General features: G+C 42.7%; 1 protein-coding gene and 1 non-coding gene across 5 annotated transcripts in view; one reads left to right on the top strand and one right to left on the bottom strand.

Moving 5' to 3' along the window:
- Nucleotides 1-22,340, bottom strand: part of LOC143214709 (uncharacterized) — a 144,789-nt gene that overhangs the window by 80,910 nt on the left and 41,539 nt on the right. For 2 of the 4 annotated variants that reach the window (XM_076436065.1, XM_076436066.1), the window contains exon 3: nucleotides 1-22,340. This exon is cut by the window's left edge and continues 37,476 nt beyond it; it is cut by the window's right edge and continues 26,077 nt beyond it. The exons of the other annotated variants lie outside the window; for them this stretch is intronic. The gene's annotated coding sequence lies outside the window, so the exon portion shown is untranslated. 4 annotated transcript variants of the gene reach the window in all.
- Trnav-aac (transfer RNA valine (anticodon AAC)) lies at nucleotides 17,766-17,838 on the top strand. The gene has a single exon. It is a non-coding gene; the product is annotated as a tRNA-Val (tRNA).

Here is a 22,340-nt window from a genome sequence, read left to right as displayed (position 1 = left end):
TTATATTTTTAGTGACAGTGATCTGTTTCACGATCTGAATTCTTGGAAGTTTGGAGGAATTTTCGGGAAGACAATCATTTTAATGGATTATATAAATGTGTTTAGGAGAAATCGTGTATGGATACGTTATCTTAATGGATAATCATCTGAATGGATTATATAAATATATTTCGGAGAAATCGTGTATGGATACGTTATGTGGAGAAGCAAAAAGATCTGTATGGATTAATATTTCCAATATCTGCACAGTTTGTAGTCATAAAAAAGATTTTGTCCAGCTAGCGCCTCGAAAATCGCAGCACTAATTAAGAAATCAGTATAATATCAAGGCCTGTTACACTCGAGTGTAATAAAAACATAAATTGGTGATAAATATGCGGATCTTTATATAAAATTGTTTGCATTCTTGTTTTAATAATTTCTAAACAGTATATCAGCAACATGAAATTCTTGCGATCGCGTTTCGTGTCGCGGCTGCCTATTTTTATGAGGCATGCATAAAATCCGCTGTCTAGTGATAAGGCAACCGATTTATTTGGATCGTTGTTTATGACGCAAACGGGTTAATTTGGGCCGATAATCTGGATCGCGGAACGAAGAGCTCTGGCCGCTGGCAGACACCACCACCGCTGTTACTGCAGTTTCATTCGGCGATCGTGAAACTATTCGCGTTTCGGTTTCGGTGGTAGCTCCGGGGAAACCGACCTTGCACAGCGCATAATGCAACCGCTCGCTGCCAGGCACGGTTCGAGCGTCATGCGAAATTGCAATGAACGGTGAACGCGCGTCGCATTACCGCGAGAGATCGACGCGAGAACGGAAATGCCTTTATTGACGCGTCGGCAGGCAGCCACTCGAGGAAAATGATTGTTCGACGGAACCGACACGGCGGAGCCGAGGGGAGGCCGAGGGACAATGATAATTCCGCTTGACCATGGTGACTGGCAGCGAATAAAACGAAAGCCTGACAGAATCGCTCGTAGTTTGGCTCCCTTCCCTGTTCCGCTCGCCATTATGCCAGCGCCGATTGAGTGGAAATTAATGGCAGCAACGATAATTGCCTCGATAAACGCACCTAGGCCGCAATAAAATCCTCGTTACGAGCCGACGACGATGCCGATTCACGCCGCGAAAGGAGCATTCCGATTACAATGAAATTTTACGCCCTCGGTAACCGCGCCTCGATCGCGCGAGTCGAATCGACCACCGAACTCTGCCATCATTCTTTCTTCGAATCGATGCAGCGCGAGCCTCGTTTTAATCGATACAACAACGAAGGGAAGATTATAATAAACAGAGGAAGTGACGGAGAAGAGTCACGAGCGACAGCGTTTTCGTATTCGTTCACACGTGAAAACGCGCGGTTACCGCCATGTCTGAACGGGCTCTAAAGCTCTGCGTTCGTAGCAAGCGGTTCGTTTAATTTCCATCGGGTCCGTGTTTTTCTTACACCACTTTGCGAACGAACGAAACGCCCGTCTCTCGGCTAACCAACGACCGTAAATAAAATATAAATTTGCTCGTTACACCGAGCACGGGAGCACACGGGCACGGTAACCCGCGACAAAGGGGCCGACGGCTTCCGTTGTTCCGTGGTTGCGCCCAGTTTTCCGCATTTCGATCACGTAGCCGGCCGCCATTATTAACGGGCCGTCGTTCGAACGCGTGTAATAACGGCCGGGATCGATCGAACCCCGTGAATTTGTTATTTTGTTAATGCATATTTATTTCCCGGCCGGGAGAGACTATCAATTATCACGGCGAGAACATCTGACTCGTGCGCGCCCGCGCGTTCCCCATTATCATTCAAATGCCGGCCCCGAGAATGGTGCGCGCGCGGACACCGTAAAAAACGGATCACCCGTTACATCGAGCTGATAAATGCCATCAACGGCGAACACGTATCCCGGAGAGGGAAGATGCGCGCAAATATTTGCGAGACAAAACGAACCGCGTGTGCGAATCGAACCGGCTCGAAAGGGAGCTGGTCGAATTATGCGCGGTCGATTCAATTACCAGAGGAGCTTCACTCTTTCGTTTCCGCGTTTGTAACCGCGTTTCCGGCGCGCGGTTCCCGGGATAGGTAATCCGGATAGACAGAAGAATCCTTTCAAGTTCTCCGCGAGACGTGGTGTACGTGCGTAGATGGAAAAGATCGGTGAACTCGACTTTCCTCACATCTGTCACCCATGGCTTGGTTACTTAAGGGGGAACCTTGTGTAAAATGAAATTTTTGAGCAGTTTTTTTGCTTAAATCGATAGGAAAATTCCCGAGGAATACGATAAAAAAGTTAGAAGGGATCGGAGATGTCCTTGTACGTTATTTTCCTTGTACGTCCTTGTACCTCAAATTTTAAACCAATCCACGCATTACATTTTTCTAAAAAAATTCTCGAAAAACAGGCCAATTACACGAAGTTCTCCCCTTAAAACCGTGCTAGGTAGTTGGTAAAGGGTGAGGTGTTTCGATGAATGGGGAAGAATAACTGTATAAAGTGTTGAAGTAACAATAACTTATATTTTATTTAAGTAGGACAACTGTACAAAGTTGTGGGCGTTGTGGCTTATGTGAGAATAGGCTGGAGACTGAAGAGTAAAACGGGAAGATGCTTTTCAAGGGATGCGATAATTGTTTTAGAGGTGGTAAAGAATACAGTGGGAGAAAATTGGGAGTGAGCTGAAGAAGTGGTCCAGACGCTGCACAGTGGGGTATATGCCCAATCTCAGCGGCCACAGCCAGTTCAAAATTCGCTCAATATTGAAACTGCTGTAACTTTGCTAAAATTTATCCAAATTTGATGAAAAAACAACCATTTTAAAGCTTAAGATTTCTACTTTTTGTACTGTGTCCCATTTTCTTTGCGTGGGTGGAGCCATAGAGGAGATTTCAAGGTCACCTTGATTTTTTTAAACAGAATGTCCTTTTTTTATACCATAGATCGATAGAGTATCAAATTCTGAGTATAAAAGTGTTGACCTTCGTATGTCCTAAACGTAATAGTTAACGAGATATTATCAAAAGAAGAAAGAAAATTATTTCGATAATATCTCGTTAACTATTAGGTTTAGGACATACGAAGGTCAACACTTTTATACTCAGAATTTGATACTCTATCAATCTATGGTATAAAAAATGACATTCTGTTTAAAAAAAATCAAGGTGACCTTGAAATCTCCTCTATGCCTCCACCCACGCAGAAAATGTTTATACCACAACATGTCCCCCTCTGTTCCGGGAAAATTTTGTTGATAACATTTTTTTATATTATTACAAATAACGACAATATTCAAGGTGGACATAGTTATTGCTCCACCCTGTATATTATTTAAATTTCATGTGTATACTGTTTTCGTATTTTAGTATATATTGTGTGTTTATTATTATTATTTAATATTTACTTATGTAAATACGAAAATATAGCGAATGCGAACATGCAGGATGTGAGAAATGCTGCGATCTTCGCGCGCGCCCGATCGCCATTTTTTCGTAAATCAACTATAAAACACGAAAGCAGACGAAAGCAGAAACAATTTTTCTTGCATCTTAATCAGAAGACTTCAAAGAATACAATGGCACAGAAATGAGCACCGGGACGCACAAGGAAGTACAACGAAATCATTACCAAAGTCTTAGAATCATCAAGAAAGTGACTCATCGTTGGTTATCTTTAAGTATTAATAATTAAAAACATGTATATGGTACAAAAGTGAATTTCTCTTAAAAGTATACCCTATACTTAGCTAAAAAAATCTTCTACCAAACAAAAATCTGTTAGTGTATGTAAATAAGGTAACAGTTACTAACAGGTGAATTCGTTGAGAAATGAAAGCGGGTTAGCGGAACTTCATCTTCCGACAAATGTCAGTGCTTAATGGATACATGAATGGGAAAATGAATGATGGGAGATTGTTCCTCAGACATTCAACTAACTCAAGCCACAAAAATTTTACAATTTATCTAAAATTTTTTTAATTCAGTTATGACCGCTGAAATCGGGCAAATACCCCACTGTGCGCTGTCTTGAATTGTTAATGAAAAAATTCAGGCTCAAGATCCTTCGACTTCTAGACTAATTTATTTCCTCTAGTCTGATGGTCGAAGTGTTTGGGACTTGGTCTCAAATTCTAGGAACAGTTTCATGGGTCTCGCATTGCGTTGCGTCTCAACACGTGGGATTCCGAGATTTCGCGGCGGTATCCGAAAGCAGAGACCGGTGTACCACGAAAATTATAAAAGCGTCGGCGAGGTGAACACCGTGCAATCGAAGATCGAAGGAAAGTTTGATTCGTGACGGTCGAGGATCGACGATAGAAATTGCGAGCAGATGCGCCTTCGGGGTTCGATGGACGTCGCGCTTGTCCACAGAGCGTCCCGGTGTCCCTTCCTGTGGCATAATCGAATCCCCACGAGCCTCGTATTTGCACGGGAGTGTTTAACGAGGGGCGAACTCGCTACAAAGCGACCGAACATCTTCGAGGGGGACCGGGGACGCGGTTCCACCGTGCAAACAGCCGTTTCCACGGTGGGATCGTTTCGGAACCGCGAAGGAAAATCCGGCGCGCTTACTCGCAAGCAGGTGGCGGTGCAACTGGAGACGGAAACGCGGTCCATCTCGGCGAATTATTCGAAACGGATCCATCCGCCTCTTTCGAGAGACGCGAGCAACCGCCGCGGAAGAGAAGTTTTCCCACGAGCTTTCAACGGGTCGAGATCGATAAGTGGCAACCGATGTAGAGGCATCCGACGTATGCGTCCGAGTGCAACGCGAGACGTTTCCCGAGGAGAACGCCGCGCGCCGTGCCGGCTCTCGCGCCTTTTCTCTCTCCACTTCGAGCCTTTTGCCTTTTTTAACCTCGATGAAACTTTCAGTTGACGATTTCGTGACATGGTTCCCCGTTCTAGTCGCTCTTCCCACACCGTTCCTCTTCCTCGAGGAAGGCTGTCGAGGAAGGAACCGTTTAGCAGCGGAAGATGCAACGTGTGCAGTCGTCGCGCGGCTGTATCTGAGCGAATTTCGATCATCCGTGATTCCTCATCTGCCTGCGAGCTACGGACCGTTTCAGAAACTTGTCGGGCCGGACCAACGACGTAGCGACGCGCGTTTCCATGCCTATTTCTACCTGAGCACGACCCAATTCCCACACGGGCGGCTGTTTTCATTCCAACTACGTCAGAATATCAAATATCCTCGAGGAACGCAGCTGCATCTCTCGCGCATCGATCCGGCCTGTCTTCAAAGATTTATTTTTGCCCCGCGACACGGTTCCGCGACACGTTCCCGCTTTCGTCCTTGATCCTACCGCGGAACCTTAACCCTATATTGCATACCACGGACGAGCTGCAGAAGAATGTAGGCAAACCAATAAGATATAAGGACCTCTCGTGCATCCCCGGTCGGAAACAGCGAAAGAACGTCTCACCGCGAATGTAACAGCGGGGAAGAACGCGGTCGGAACGAGAGGCGGAGAATCGATTTGCGTGACGCCGCAAATCCGATTGCGTCTCGCGTCCGCGGAGGAACGATTAATCGAACGTTCGAGGCGGAACGCTTCGGCGCGGCGTAAGACGCGGCCGTTTAGGGCGACAGCTATTCCCGGCGCGGCGGTTCTTCGGCGTGAAACAACATATTCATTAGCGAAAGTGGAGCGCAACCGATTAATTAATTTAGCAAGGCCGCTGGCTGGTATTGACCCGCGTGTGCGGCTCGGTATCAGTTACCCAGCCGCTGCGTTGATCAATATTTTAATGCAGCCACGAGACGAAACAGACGCCGCAAGTATGCGCTCGCTTTTACGCACCGCCCCGCTTGTCTCTCCTCTCCGCGCCGTAGAAAATGATGTCGTAACAGTAGCCGATTTCCCGGTTTATATATTTTCCCCAGATTGCCCTCCGCTCGCCGCGTCCTCGTCGTCACCGGATATCCAGCCGCTTTTAGAAACCTATTAGAAATAATAATGCCCTCGTAAAACGATGAAACGGCCGGCGGCGTTCGCGATCCACCGAGTATCGATTTCCTGAAATTTATTCGGCGCACGAGTTACCATTGCTCCGTCCTTATTATCGCGCCGCGCGGACTTTACGCGCTCGTTCCCGCGGAACTTTTAATTTTCGAAAAATTTTTCGCCCGACAGTTTATCGAACACGCCCAGGACAACGGAGGAGGTCTGCTACGCGGCGTCGACGACGACCAAAAAGAGAATCCCGAGAGCCGCAGCGGCGGAAAGAACGATCAATTTTCAAGCGGATAATAAATTTTCCGAGGGCGTCGGATTTTTTTCCACGCGGCACGATAATTTTTCAAAATATTCTCATCTCGTCGACAGCGCGGCGCGTCACACCGTTCTCGGGGGTTCGTGATAATCTTTATATAATAAGCTTTGTGTCAGGCGATTATCCTCGACGTCCTGGACTCCTTTCCAATTATATCACCGAGCCGAGCAGCGAGAGTAAAACGGAAAACGAGAGGGGAGCATCGGGGACTCGGGAATTGGCACAGGGGCGGTACAAAAATACGGGAGGTAGTTCCGTGTTCCAAATTATTTCGCTGTTTATCTGCTGAAAAGCCGTCAATGGATGATCCGTCGTTCGAAGGGGTAATATTCATTATTATTGTTACGTGCGGCCCTACATGTGACACGCATCAATGACCGATGAAGAATCCCACGACTCATCAAATCCGGCCTTATAAAACCATCACGCGAGCAGGACCCTTTTTAATCGACTTCGAAAAAGGAGAAGGTTACTCAATTCGATTTGTATGTACCTTTTTTCGCTTTATATGTACGTTCACCGATTTCGCCGAGATGGCTGGACCGATCGGAACGAAACCTTTTGCATCTTGTAGAATATGTCCTCGGGATTGGTCCCGTGAAAAAAATTTTGCATTTTTTGATTCCTTACGATTTTATTTGCTAAAAATGAATTATTTCATGTATGTATGTTCACCGATTACTCCGAGTTGGATGGACCAATCAGGACGAAACTTATTGCATTTTGTAGGGTATGTCTGCCGATTGGTCCCGTGAAAACAAATTTCGCGTTTTTTCATTCTTTGCGGTTTCTATTGCACCGAAAAACCACCCCACGGTGTTCTACAAATTCTGCTCGTTCGACTAAAAAGTGTGAAATAAAAAAATTTCATAAAAAAAAAATGAAACCGACTTCGAAGAAACGCACTAAGAAGTATGAAATAATTTCCATTTCATTTATGTGAATACACACGAACCTAAATTCAATACAATCTTTCCGGAGACGGCGCGAAATTGAAAATTTCTTATATTCTTCTACATGCTTTCACATATTAATGTATCTTCTCTTCCCACCTACTGATTTCCAAGTCCACCATATTCCAATGAAATCATAATCGGCAACATCTGTCATTTGGAAAATTTTCAATTTTGTATGTGTATTCACATAAATTAAATGGGAATTATTTCATACTTGCAAGTACATTTTTTTAGTGGGTTTTTCCGAAGTCGGTTTAATCTTTCTTTATAAAATTTTTTTTTGTTTAAGCACTTTAAACCGTTCTGGGTTTATTTCGCTTTACAAAAATAACTACAAGTGAATACAACAACAATGTCTGTTAATACTAAATATGCAGATTACAATCGTTATAAAGAGAATTAATACAAAGACAAGCTTCAACATTTGTTTTCGCTATGAGTCTGCTACATTTAGAGGTGGTTGAAGGTCCAGACTAATTGTAAGTAGCGCATTTATTACCTTGCATCTTTGTGAATTATAATCGAGCAGGACTCCCCGCTTCACAAAAATGCTTCAAAAATACACGTGTCTGCACCAGCGACTCGACTTTTGTCCGTAATTGTCTGATATCTCCTCTGAATCGAGGAAAAACGCAACTATTGGTGCAGAGGTGAATGTCGAGCCTGGCGCAGGGCTGGGAGGGTTGATATTTAGGACTAATCGCAGACCATGCCATCTGCACGTTCCCCAGGGCTGTAGGGTGAACCTGTCGGCTTTCCGAAAAGCATAGGAAAATCTTTTCCCGGCCCTAGAATCTTTCCTGGCGGTCGTAAAGCTCGGTGAAACGACTCGATCGTCCTCGGGTCGGTTTACAACGCGTCGTAGCTCGGGTCGAAACGCAGCTCCGCAGCCCTGCCGAGCCCTAAAACAGCTCCGGTTCGATCGAATCGGCCGACAGCCAATCCTCGAGCACGAACGGCGACGATAAGATGAAAGTTTAGATTAAACCGTGAATATTTCAAGGCAAACAAGAGAACTCGAGGGGCGCGGACGAGAGGGCGTACCTACGTACCTCGCGCTAGGGCTCCCGAAGCCAGCCGGTCCTCGTCCTGCTCGACGAGAGAACGGATTATGCAGGTTTGTTTTACGGATTAACGGTGCCGAGTCTCCGTGCACCCGCCACCGACGGAATACATCGCGGCCCGAGCAGATTACTTTTCAGAAAAACCTCCTGCTACGTGACGGCGACGAGATTCAGCGGACTCTAAGCGCCACCGAGCTAATCTTTCCACTGCTCCGAACGAATCCGGGCAAAAGATGAACCTGGGACGGGGGTGACTGGCTCTCGTGCGCTTGACAGCCTTCTGCGTCGTACGACTGGGTCGCTCAGTCAAGATATTAAATATTAAATTGCCGGATACTGGGTTCAAGAGGATATTTCAGACGTTGCGCGCTTCACGACCAACAGAATAACGGAGCCGCGACAATCAAAGTGTGTCCGCGGTAGATCAGACGATCACTGGGACTTTGAATGTTTTTGCACCGGGTGTGCTGACTAATGATTTTGTGGAAAATAACGACCCGACGCACACTGGTTCAAAGGAACTTGCCCAAATCGATGTTTGTTGAATGTATATTGCTTCCTAAATGTTCATGACTAGAACAACCATTTAAAAATCAACATTTCATGAATCCTATTTGCCACCGAAAAAATTATCTGTTTTCTTATTGATACCCAGGAGAATCTATTTAATATTATGTGTCCATTTTTGTTGGAAATTAATAGTATTTGTCCATATTTAGAGTATATCTTTTGTACTAAGATTTTATATTTATAATCTGTTGAGGTAGACATGCTCAGTAAACTAAAGAGGAATCTTCAAAGTTTTCAATCTTTGGTAAAGGATATCTTTCGAATTCCACATCATTCCCAATTGTATATAAAACTTATATTTTTGATTTTTATAATGAATATTATGTTTTTCGCACAGTTTTAAATAAAATATTTTTGATTATGTTTATAAAATACATTACTTCAAAAATGATTGATTATTGTGTTTATGTAAAGCCTGAACCTGATTTATCAGACACTTCCGATGATCTGAGAAAAAAATGTTTTAAACAAAACTTAATTAACATTCAGCAGTCTACAAATTTCAATTCAAAAAATTACAAAAGAAATTTTTAATGCATAAATAAATTCACCTCGAATTTTTAAAAGTCAATATGTATTATTGACTTCATAATATTGTAGCTGATATCAAAACGAATGCAACGACCTAAATTGCGACACCTTTAAACTTTCAAATAGTGCTAAAATATTAATGAACAGCTAGATCGAGCGCGTGGACCAGTGTGCGACGTTCGTCGGGATGTTGTCGGGTGGTTCATTAAGACGTTTGTACGGTTTGTGGATCCACGTTTGATTTTTTTTACACTCTACAAAGTGTGTTCATTCAAATGAAGACGTTCGCACGTCCCTCGGGAAGGGTGGTCGATTCGTAACCGTCTCAATTGCTGCACGTATTATACGAATTCATTTGTCTTCGTATTCCCTTCGTCGTCATAAGAGGGTTATCGAATATTCCCTTCCCTTGTTTATAATTACAATAACCTCTTGAACGTCCAATCCGTTCAACAGCCCTCGCTGTGCCAACAAATTGCCCAATTCGGTGATCGAGTTCGGTCGTGCAATTTGGTCGCGGTGCACTTGCCTGCGTATGTATCATTAATTGTTTATATCATTAAAACTATCAGGTAACTGCCGGTAATATTTCGTGCATCCCGTGATGAACGTGTACGCTATCGTTGCACAGGAGAGCTCGTTAAAATCAAAGTTGGAGCGTTTCGCTCGCGAGAGGCTTCAACGTTTCCGGGAGATGGTCCGACCACCGGCCGACCGAATCTCCTGTCGAAAGTCGTTCGACAACGAAATGCTTCGCCGCGTTGTTCCGCTCGGACGTAGGGGTAGGTACTTCCTGCCCGAAATTAGATGTTATCGCGCGCGTGCGTGCCGCCGATGCGATGGAAGCGTACGTGACTGCACAGACGCGTACATTATTGCGCAGCCGTGTGTGTTATTGCGCTTTGTTATCAGATACGGAAACGTCGCCCGTGACATTTCAATTTCATGCGACATAAAATACCCCCCGCCGCTTGCGTTCACTGCTTGCGCCCCCTAATCCCGTGCGGATCCCGCGCCAGTTTCACTCTTATCGTTTCCCTCGGTCGCAAGAACAAGGACCCTGGAAAAGGCCGCTACGATTTTTATCCGCAGCCCGACGGGGAACATCGGAATCGACCGGACCGGTTTTACGCGTGCAAAGCGGTCGATCAAAGGCTCGAGGCAACCAGCCAACCGCTAAAACGAACCACACCGCAACTAGTTTCCGTGGTGTAGTGGTTATCACATCCCCCTTCGAACCTTCGCAGGGGTAGGTCATGCCCAGCGTGCTACCTGCGCCTCCAGGAAACAGCTTTGAAACGTGCCTAGCGATCGTCAAGAAACGATTCGCATAAGTGAAAAACAGTGATCAAAGTTTAATGCGCATCGATCACACAGTGCGTTATCCAAAGTGCTACTGGTTAATCACATGTGAAAGTGGTGAGTGAAAAAAAAACAAAAAAAGAAGCGAGTGAAAAAGTAAAAATCGCGCGCGAAAACGCGATGCCAACAGGGGCACATTCCTCAGGCAAAGAAAACGTTAGCAACGTCCAATCAATTGAATGCAGCAGCTCTCAATCTAGCGCACACATCACAACACCTTCGTCGAACAAAACACTATCGCAAACGATCTCAAAAATCAAAGCAGAATGCAACGACACAGAAAACTTATTAGACAAGAAAACGATGCTGCGGATTAACAAAATCCTAAGCAACAAGGATGCAACGAAAAAAGAAAACCCGAAACCAAACATACACAACAAAGCAACCAGAAACAATATATCGACAGCCTCAGAAATGGGAAAAAACAAAACAAAATCAACAAATCAACAACCAGAAACGAAGGATGGCATCATGATGAACAACCCTAAACCAGAGGAACTGTACACAATTATCAACGACATGAAGAAAACAATCGAACAGCTATCCAAGCAACTCGAAGAAGAAAAAAACAAAAACCGAACTCCGTCGCCAACAAACGAATTTGTTAGCAACAACAGATTCGCAATACTGGACACTGAGCCCACCCCCCTCTCAGAGAAAAAAAGTAACGGCACCAGCAATACGAACCAAATATTCAGCACAGGTATAAAAAGACCTAGTTCCAACAAAGACCTGGGAACGGCAACAAAAAAGGAACGGACCAAAAATACATTAACCCCGGACATCAACAACCCCAATAAAAACCCAGCGTCGAACACCATAGGACAAGCAGAAGAAACAATGGACACCTCGAACCCCACCCCGGAGCACCGACCTACAGAAACTGCATCTACAAAGGCAAGCCCAGTAAATCACATCCCACAAATAATAGCAGGGCCCAGCGGATCAACGGCTCAGTCGCACCCCCAACAAGGCCCACTTAAAGGTCAACACATATTGAATCTTCAAAAAGGTAAAGAAGATAAAATTCTACCTCCTTCTGATATCGAAACAAATGTAGAGAATAAAAAAACAAATAAACCTCCGCCAATCACGCTACACACAAACACAACGAAGGACATAATAGCTAAACTCTCCCTAGTAATAAATGATTTTCACATAAAAAAAATTAACAATAACAAACACATATTACAAACACAATCTATAACGAACTACAAAATAGCCTGCGAAACACTCAAAAGCATTAATACTCAGTTCTTTACTTACACGCCTAAATCAGACAAAAACATAACCGTTTTACTTAAAAACATAGAAGGTAATTACGAACCGGAGGAAATATTTGACACCCTACAAAAACTAAATATAGAAGGCCTGTCGTTTATATCTGTTAAAAGATTCTCAACAAAAAGATCATCAGAAGAAGGTAGAATCCTACCTATTTACATAGTCCAACTTTCAGCTGAAAGCAATCTGAAAAATCTGAGTCAAATAAAATCACTCATGCACACCATAGTAAAATGGGAAAAGTTAATAAAAAAAGACCGAATACAATGCATAAGATGTCAACGAATTGGACATGTAGCGTCAAATTGTAACCTTAATTATAGATGCGTTAAATGCGAACACGACCACAATCCAGGCGAATGCCCTCGATCCCTAATCTCCACAGCAGTAAAAGCTGTCTCTCCCCCATACTGCGTGAATTGTAAGAGCCACGGTCATCCAGCCTCTTACAGAGGTTGCCCCAAACTAATAGAATTTAAAGAAAGAATACAAGCAAGAAAACTAGCAATACATTCTGAAAAAGAGAAAAAACTTACTTTTAGCTCAAATTTCATAAAATCGGGTTTTTCCTTCAGCCAAGCAGTAACAAATACAACATCTCCTAACTACACCAACAATCCAATTAACGCAACCCAAACGAAACCGACACAGATAGCTTCCACCTCTCAAACCGATCCAAACATACAATTACATAACACACTACTCCTGCAAATAAAACAATTAATAGACTCAGCAATAAATTCACTCTCCGACAAACTTTTATATCAAATAGAAGAAAACAACAACAAAATCAACAGACTAGCGCTAGCAAACAATTTAGTGATATAAGATGAACCCTAACGCTCTTTCAAACCACACAAGCCATAGAAACAACAACAGAAACACAACAACATCACATAAAACACTAAAAATAATAGAAATTAATGTAAACTCCCTTATTTCAAACGAGAAACGAGCAGCTCTAACTGATTTCTTAGACATACAAAAACCTGATGTGGTCCTACTATGCGAAACAAAATTAAACTCGAAGCACAAAGTCAATTTTAAAGACTTTACATTCGTGAGATCAGACCGACCAAACGCGAAACAAGCTGGGGGAACCGGCATCCTTATTAAAAAGAATTTAAAATTTAAAACCGTCCAGCCAATTGTCTCACTCCACGCATCTCTAGAAGCTACAATTATAGAAATCAAGGTAAACCAGAACTCACTATTCCTAATAGCAACATACGCACCCAGCAGCAATAACAAAGAATTCACCATAGACCTCACTAAAATTTGCAACCAATTAGAACTATACAACACCAATAACTTTTTCGTAATAGCTGGTGATCTAAACGCAAAACACACAGACTGGAATAACCCATCCATCAATAACAGAGGAACCACCCTAAAAACGTGGATTCAAAACAATAAAATTCAAAATAGAGTCACTCTGCTAAACACAAAAATTCCATCTTATCCAAAAGGCGGATCATTCATAGACATATGCCTAGCAGACGAGCGCATAAAATTTCACAACACACCCGCCCCAGGTAGATTAAACACTCTTGATTTTGACAGCGACCACAGAGCGGTAGAAATGATTATTTCTCTATACCACAACAACACTATGGAAATAGACAAACCTCCCCCGTCAATAATTTACAACTATAAAAAAACAGACTGGATCAAATTTCAAACGAACCTGTTAAACATAGACGACACAGCCATCCCAAACAATAAAAACCTAACCACAGACGAAATTGACAGATACATTGAAAAACTAAACGAAAACATTAACTTAGCCATAAATCAAACAACACCACGCATCTCACACAATTATAACTCTTCAGATAGATTCATCACACCAACCATAAAAAACCTTAAAAAATTGAAAAGCACAATACTAACACAACTCAACAAACGGACTGCAATCAACAACTGCACAACCTTAAACGATCAACACATACAAATGCTGAAATACCTGCTAAAATCTACAAAAAAAAAAATAAAAAAAGAATTCCACAAATCAGTTAGTTCTTACTGGAAAAAAAAATCACAAACCTAACAACACACAAACCAGACGAACTATTCCCATCAATAAAGACATTATTCCGACCCAAAGAACAAAATACAATAGATCCTTTAAAATTACATACCTCCAACACAGAAGTAATCGCAAAAGCCAACATAAACATAAACAACAGACAGACAGACGTGAACGACAACATTCAAATAACTGACATAAATGAAAAATTAAACGTACTAGGGGCACTTTTTGAGAAAGCACATACACAAAACACACACATGGGAAAACCACAACTAACAAACATAATAGAACAAAAAGTTCTCAATTTAAAAACTGAAATAAACAATGACATACGCTCCGACATTACAGTCTGCACTTTCAACGACAATAACAGAGCAGACAACCCAAACACCAATTTAACACCACCAAATTACTTCTCTTCAACAACCAAACTGGACTTTATACTAAAACATCTTAACAGTAAAAAATCTGCCAGTTTCGACAACGTTCCAAATATAGTACTAAAACACCTACCACCAGTTTACAGATTCAATTATACAATAATTTTTAACAATTCCCTAAACAGAGCATATTTTCCAACGGCATGGAAAACAGCCAAAGTTATAGCATTAAAAAAAAAAGGAAAAGATAGCTCTAATCCAGCCAACTACCGACCCATCAGCATGTTACCAAATATCAGCAAAATTTTCGAAATGATAATAAACAAATCAATAGAACATTTTTGCACAGACAATAATATAATTCCCGAAACCCAATACGGTTTCAGAAGAAAACACTCAACAGTACATGCCATCTCAAAATTTACAGCAGACATCTGCTGGGCGCGTAATGCAGGAGACTGCGTCGGCGCAATCTTCATAGATCTAGAAAAAGCGTTTGACACAGTTTGGCTGGACGGTTTATTTTACAAACTCATAAAAAAAAATTTCCCCCCACACCTCATCAAAATGATGTGGAACATGACTCACGGCAAAAAATTTAAAGTCACTGAAGGACAAAACACCTCTACAGAATCATTCACAGTTCAAAACGGATTGCAACAGGGCGCCGTAAATTCCCCAATACTGTTTAGCTTATATTTAAGTGACCTTTTGTTAATGTACGACCTAGATAACGACAACCGCAAAGGCGCCATAGCGTACGCAGACGATTTCCTAATGTATATCATGGACAACGGACCGACAAAAATAAAAAAGAAACTACAAGACTTATTTGACAAAATACAAGACTACTTTCATACATGGAAACTTAAAATAAACCTCAATAAATGCGAAACTATTCTATTCAGACCATGCCTATCTAAAAACTCGAACGCAAACGCAGACGTACGGAGGAACGCTAAAAACTTCGAAATACAAGACAACAAAGACACAAATTTACAAAAAATACCACACAAAAAAATCGTTCGTTATCTAGGAGTACATCTAGATTTTAAATTACATTATAACGAGCACGTACAAATTCAACTTGAAAAAGCACGAAAAGCGGTAGCGGCGAACAAAAAAATATTTTATTCGAAGTATCTAGATAAGGAAGTAAAACTCCTCTGCTATAAACTATTAATAAGACCAATAATCACTTATGGCATACCAATATGGTACAACATAAGCGCCAGCACCATGGAAAAAATTCGTTTGTTCGAACGAAGGGTACTCAGAGCTTGCCTAAACGCCTACAAAACACCAGAATCAAACTACACGAAATACTATAGCAACCACAAACTACTGCAAAAATCAAAAGACACACGTATAGACTTACATATGCTTAAACTCGTCAGAAACCACTGGGCAAACATCAGAAATGTACAAAACAACAGCCTCATTAGTAGCTCCTCCTACCCCAACCCTCAATACCTTGAGAAGACAAGACATACAGGACTAACACCTCCGGAAGCATTTATCCACCTAGACGCCACTGGACTCATACAAAACAAGCACGGACACCCAATAATATACCTCTATAACAGAAAAAACTACAACAAAACATTAAAATACGACAGCTACTTAAACATAGACAACACAGATATAAGATTCAAGTACAAACTGACTAAATACGACACGGAAAACGATCACAGAAAAAACACAAAAAAATATTGGTGGCTCGACCTCAACTAACGACAGTAAAATAAAAAAAAAAAAAAAATAATAATAATAAAAAATTATAGATAACAAAAAAAAAATCAGATTTAGGCAAGCTCTAAAAATAAAACGAACAAACACTACTAATTTTAAAGAGAGGATCATCACCATAATTTAACTCAGATTTTTCCCCCTGGACAAACAGGTAAAAAAAAAAAAAAAAAAAAAATACAGTCATAAAAGGGTCCCTACCCAGATTAACTCCTACTTCAACAATTAACCATTGTCCAAATGTACAGTTTTTTTTCCTCCCGTGCCTTTCTGTACACAACTAAATGATATACGATAAGAAAACGTCTCTTAGCCTAAGTAAACACACCTGCAGTAAGTGCAATAAAACAGAAAGCTGCAAAACTGCGAGAGCCCGTTCCTACGGGCCATTAAGTTTAGTCAAACAAAAACACACACACCGTCAAACTTGTCGAGCGTACAAAGTTTCATTGTAATAACCGATGTATATATCTATTTCTGGCACAATAAACGCTCTTAAAAAAAAAAAAAAAAGTGGTTATCACATCCGCCTAACACGCGGAAGGTCCCCGGTTCGATCCCGGGCGGAAACATTATTTTTTCTCACGGTGAGACATTTTTTTTACCGTCCTTATCCTCTTTTTATCATCGTACGTCGATAAAACTTGTCAGAGCAATACGAGATACGGCGAAATTTAGCTGTTCGACGGGCTAAAAATAATCTGTCGAGATCGTCCTCAAATCGAGTGCCTTTCGTGATCTCAGTAAACCCTCCATACAACGCAGAGCAAAAATTAGGTACTGTAAATATTGAGTCTTAAATTGGTACCTTTACTTTAAGGATAGAATGACAGCCAGAAAATCCCAGATCTAACAATGGAATCAATCGAAACCCTCCTGTATCGGTTTCTTCATATTTGAAATAGAATCTAGCTGCTTCCAGCTGCATTTAACTTTTTATTACTCGCATATAATATCTACTAGAGGTGTGCGGGACCGGGACGGGATTCCCGAAAATGTTCGGATTTCCCGTGAATTTTTTCCGGATCTCGGATACTTTACGGAATCTTTTAATATTGTTTTTTAGTCTTTATCTATGCTGCAATATTAAAAGATTCCGTACAGTATCAGAGATCCCGAAAAAATTCACGGGAAACCCGAACATTTTTGGGTATCCCGTCCCGGTCTCGCACACCTCTAGTATTTACAATCTAACAACTTTAAAAGTGTTTCAAGCATGAACAAAGCTGTCGACCATGCCAGCAAATGTTGGAGTGATGTATACTTCCATGTATGTGCCCAGTTACGTAGAAAGTGAAGTGCGAATAATTGAAGGTTAAAAAATCTTGACAACCGTAGAACGCTGGTCAAGCTTGAAAATAGTCACGCAAACGAATGGCGTTATAAATCAAAATTAATACGGGCGGTAGCAGAAACATGACACAGATAGTCGAATCGACCAAACGAATATCGTTTCATCGATACACTCGTGAAAAAATTCAATCCAGGGAGTCCGCATCGACAGCGTGTAACCTGATAAGAATTTCCTAAGCGTGGATTCGGTGAAACCGGAGCACCATTTTAACCGTTTCCGTGGTGTAGTGGTTATCACATCCGCCTAACACGCGGAAGGTCCCCGGTTCGATCCCGGGCGGAAACATGAATTTTTTTTCTCCAATTTTCAACTAGAGATGTTATTTCTGCTCGGCGCATGAAACGTGAAACAATGGTCGTGTATTTTCGTAGAATCCAGCTGGAAACATGGACCTCCGCGTTCGACATTTTCGCGGAACAGAAGTGAAGCTGGGAGGGACGCGTAACGATATGGCGAGAACGGAGAATCTCGCAAATCGACGAGTACCAGTCGATTAACCGTAAACTACCGATCGTAGCGCGCGCGAAAGTGCATGCATTATGCAGCAGCCCCGTGTAACGATCGTGTAAACCGGACTGAGAGTATGCCGAGGAGAGCCATCGAGCCTGCGAGCCTGCCGTGAAACTTTGATCCAGGTTTCGAGAGTGTCGCGTCGGTTCGGGTCGAATCTGCTGCGTATAATCGGTATCGGGCCATGGACCTACAGGACTGAGCATAAGGTAGGGTTTTAGGCGAGAGGGGGCACCAAGCGAGCGGGGAGGGATGGTCGCATGGAATTACGGACACAGACGAGATATATCTCGTCGGTGTTACGGACCGCAAGTGTTGCCATCTATATAAAGTAGCGGGAACATTTAAAATGTACAAATGAATCACGTATATATTCACCGCATATTTTAAAGTGATTCTAATTGTAAGTCAATTGTGACATGCGTAATAATGTTATTTCTATTTACGTATGTCTTATCATAAAGGATATATAAATGTTTTGAAAAATTATCAGTGATTTTATAAGAAATATGTAAAGGATCAATAACAACACGATGTACTTAATGGCCAGAAAAATATATTAATGTATTAAAATAATTTCTTTTGCTATTAGCAACATTGTTTTTTTGCTTACAGATATAATTGTACCTGACTTTAACGTAATTATTAATTATACACTTGATCAGGTGTATCCTATGATCGTATAATACATGCTGATCATTACAATGGTTTATTAAAGTAAGAAATGAATGTTGAGTGTCTATTTTTCTTATGATTTCATTGCAGATATGCAGACGCTACACTAGTATTTAGAGTCGCCTATAGAGCGCACCACATGTGGTCCGTAATGAAAGCCCTTCCGTATTTTCTTGCACCCCCGCAGGCTAATGCTCAGTCCTGTAGGCCCATGTATCGGGCCTTCGCTCGGTTCCGTTCCGCTCCCGTAGCAGCCGAAACTGGACTTGGCTAGCCAACCGGTCGGGATTTAGCTGGTCACGCCCCGAATTACGCAACCCATCAAAAGTCTAGGCGATTGCAGCCTTCGGGGATTTTCCGTTCGCGATTTCTTATGCCCTAAGCGATCTTTCGCACGCGCACAGACGCATTAGATCGCTAAAATAGTCTTCAGCGCCGTTCAAATGATGTTTGAACATTGAGGAGGCGGATGGTTTTGATAGTACAGATGGCAATTTCTGATTCAATTTAGACAGCTGTCCATAAATTATTTGAAATATATTTTTAGTGGAATTTTATATCTACAGGCTGTCTTGTTTAAGTGAGAACAGCAGGATATCTCGGAACACGTTGTCGTTACCAAAAAAGTGTTCCTACAAAAGTTGTTAGGTGTGACGGGCTACATTACGTGGTGTGCTAAACTATATTGACGTAATCTTCGTGGGCGCTCCACGCTTTTATTTATAGTCACTAATGTCATGATTTTATTTTAATTTACATTAAATTTTTCTATCTATTCCGACACTAATTTTATGACAGAAGAAATTTTGAATAGTATTTTATGGACAACCAGGGAAAAAATTATGTTCTCCTGTTTAGTGCATTTTAATATTAGCGTTCTTTTTAATAAGTTTATTCTTATATATTTTTTGATAACGACAACGCCCGAGATATCCTGCTGTTGTCACTGAAACAGGACACCCTGTAGATCCATTGATATTCTTACTATACTTTCAATTGAAATTCTTCACCAGGGGAGCTGAATAGCTAGACGGTGCCTTTAGAACCGCCTTTAAATCCAAGTATTAATTACACATGAGTTTATTATAGAATTATTTATCGGAAGAAAAGGTGGAATCAGGATATATTACCGTTATTAGAACAATAGCATTTTTGCGAAAGCAAATAGATGACACGTACCATCATCCGTGTACAGCTACGCGTGCGATCGGTTGCATAGGAAATCCCAGCTCGAGAGAGCAAGATCTCCTCGGGGACGTGACGATGCACCGAACTGCAGCGAGTTTCGCCGGAAGGTTTAAAACGCCGGCAGTCGGGAAGTCCGGGCGTTACAAGTTCAACGAGCCGTGTCCGAAGTTTGATCGCTCGAGTTTAAAACGCATTTGATTAAAAAACCCGGTGTTGCGGTTCGCCTCGGTTTCAATTGCTCCCGACGATGGCGACACGACTCCTCTAATAAGAAGAGGGTGCACCGGCCCAGAAATTTTCGCCGGTGGAAACTCTGTCCACAAGTCGAACAAGCGGCAACGACACGGGAAAATTCACGGGAACGCCCCGCGTGAGAACGAGCGAGGATTTCCGAGGCGCGGGAAAATCCGGCAAGCCTGCAAACTATGGATCTCCCAAGGAGGATTGACCGAGATACGAGACGCGAGATGTACGGAGGAACGAATCTGGGGCGCTTTGCCTCTTCTGGAATGATTTCAGCATCGAATTCGATGGAATTATAAGCAGCTAGATAACAGGGATATACAAATCTAAATTACGATGCACGCGCGCTGAAATTCGTCGGTGTTGTAGTTGCACAGTAACGTTTTCGTAAACTATAAGCCATAAATATCTACCAACGAATAAGCTCTGCAGATTCAATTATAATAACCGGGTACTCACTTTCAATTTCTTTTTAAAATTTCTTTAATGTCTTTGTTCACCAATACCAAGATTATCGTAAAAAATGAATAAGTGCAATTCAGTAAGAATTTAAAAATACCAATGCGTTGCTTCCAGCTGATCAAAATCATAAACAGTCGTTTTGTACAATTTTACAGAGAATTTTCATTTTGCGTAAATATCCGCAGTCCAGTGATAACAGATTCATTTACATTTTGTTTCGACTATGAAGTACATCGTTGCACATCGGGGAAAACTTTGGTTGTTGATGTTGGGGTCGACAATGTGAGTCGCTTCTATTTGTCTGCGGAGAAGATTATTTTAAACGTGCTCTGCATTTTTAATACGAACAGTGGCGAGGGCGTCGCGGGTCGGTGCCGATCCGTCGAGAGACGTCGCGACGCCTCCGCTCGAGAGTTTACGAGCTCGCAGCTTCTAATGCTCTGGCTGGAGATAGGAAAATGCGAGGTGGCCAGGCAGCATCGCGTCTTCTTTCCTGCCGCCTGTCGTTTCCTTTCTCTTCTGTTCCGGTCTTCTCGGTATCTCGTTTCTCGTTTCTTTTCTTTAGTTTCCTTTCATTTCGCCCCGGCGACCTACGAGTTTTACGGGCGTCGGTCCCGTTACCCCTTTTTCCGTAGCCTCTTTTCTCCCGGTCCCCTTTCTCCTTTCTTCGCTTTCTTCCTCGACTCTGTCCACCGGCGAGACACGGTTACCCCGGCACACGGTGGCTTTTGTTGCGCGCCGAGCGACACGCGACGATGCGCGACGACCGACGAGCGACGCGTCGACAATGCAACCACTGCTGCACGCGATACGCGAGACGCACGCGATGCGCGTCCACGTCCGCGTCCAATCGTTTCGGCCGAAGCGGACTGACCATTGTTCTCGCCTCCGTTTCCGTTTCCATCGGGGAGAACATATTTTTTCGCGAGACGCGAATCGAAGCTCTGCGAGATCGACTCGAAGGGCTCGCAAGGATCTCTGTGTGTCCTCAGCGATCTCCATCGAGCGCCATTGTTCCGAACGATGACACGACGAGGACTCGACCGGATATCAGCTCGATATACCGGTCCTATCCCAGCTACCGGAAACGGAAAGGGGAAACAAGAAACGCTCGGCCGCGCAGCCTTCGTCGAACGTTTCCCCACGTAGCTTCGTACAGCTCGATATCGAGGTCATCGAGGATCAAAGCTCCGCAGCTCCGTTACGGAAAGATTTCGCGACGGAAGGGATCGAATTTTCCGAGCTCTTTGCCTTCCCGTATTCTCGAGTCGTCTCTGTGCAACCCGCTTCTTGCCATAACTTTTTCCATCGAATCCGATCGGATCAGATCGGATCGTATCGGAGCGAATCGGCCCGCTGCGAACGGAGCCGATGATAAGCGCCCGATCCATAAAGGATACACCGGGTAATCTCCATTGCTCCACCCGTTAACCGGGAAAAACGATGTAACTCGTCGTTCGACGAAGGAACATTCGATCCGCTCATCCGGATACACCCGTCGCACCTTTATTTACATCGACCAGTTGACCCTGTCAACTGGTTTATTCGCCATGTGTTTATTCGCCGAGTCTCTGTCTTCTGCCCCCTTTTTTACGCATGTTTATTAATCCTCGTCCATCCCTCGTGTCAATTTCTTACACCTTTCCCGAAATAAGTTATACTGTTCTGTTATTTGTCGATGGATTTGTCCAACACTTCATAACTTTTAT

Source organism: Lasioglossum baleicum, chromosome 1 (assembly GCF_051020765.1).
Source record: "Lasioglossum baleicum chromosome 1, iyLasBale1, whole genome shotgun sequence".
Lineage (NCBI taxonomy): Eukaryota > Metazoa > Arthropoda > Insecta > Hymenoptera > Halictidae > Lasioglossum > Lasioglossum baleicum.
This window is presented reverse-complemented; position numbering and strand designations above follow the sequence as displayed.